The following is an 827-nucleotide window of genomic DNA, read 5'->3' on the forward strand; positions in this document are numbered from 1 at the left end:
GTTTTCTGTCATTAATTCTGTGAACAGCTTTTTTAAGTCATTTGTATTTTCTCCTGCTACTTCATGTATTCCTATCAGTCTTATGTTATTCTTCTTTGCATCATCTAAGAGTTGTTGGATTGATTTCTCATGATCCCTTAGTGTTTTTAAGAGACCTCTCTTTTCACAGTCACTGACTGCAATCTTATCTTCTATGTCTGAGAGTCTATCTTTGCATTCTTTTATTCTGTTGCGTGCACTTTCAATGGAGTGTTTAATCTCCTGGATATCTGTTTGAATCTGTTTAATGGATTCCATTTCTTTCCTATGTTGGGCGTTTATTTTTTCCATTTCTTTCTTATGCTGGACCTTCATGGCTTCTATCATGGTCCTGAGCTCATCTATTTTTTTGTCAGTTTCTGCTCTAGAGTCTCGAATCATGACTTTCATTTTGCTCACCATCTCCATGGTTATCTGGGAAATTATTTCTGTTTTGAATTTTTCTAGAGTCTGATTGATCTGTTTTGTTACTTCCTGTGCTTTGAGTTCAGGGTGTCCTGATGGTTCACTATTGGCCTTTTCATCCTCATTTGCCCTACTGTTGGTGAACTGGAAGTCTGTCTTTGTGTCTTGCTTAAGTGTTTTCTCGTTTTTACTTTTGTTGTCAGGCTGTCCTTGGTTTAATCTCTGGGTTATCACCCAAATTTTCATGATATAGTTGTGCCCTAGTTTCTGGGTATCTAACGACCCACAGACATTCTCATCTTCATAACATCAGAGAAAACAGCTCATCAAATCAACCACAATCTTTTATCCCAACTCATACAATCAGTAACACATTAAGATCA

Source organism: Fukomys damarensis, unplaced genomic scaffold (assembly GCF_012274545.1).
Source record: "Fukomys damarensis isolate Sample0158 unplaced genomic scaffold, DMR_v1.0_HiC HiC_scaffold_33, whole genome shotgun sequence".
Taxonomy (NCBI): domain Eukaryota; kingdom Metazoa; phylum Chordata; class Mammalia; order Rodentia; family Bathyergidae; genus Fukomys; species Fukomys damarensis.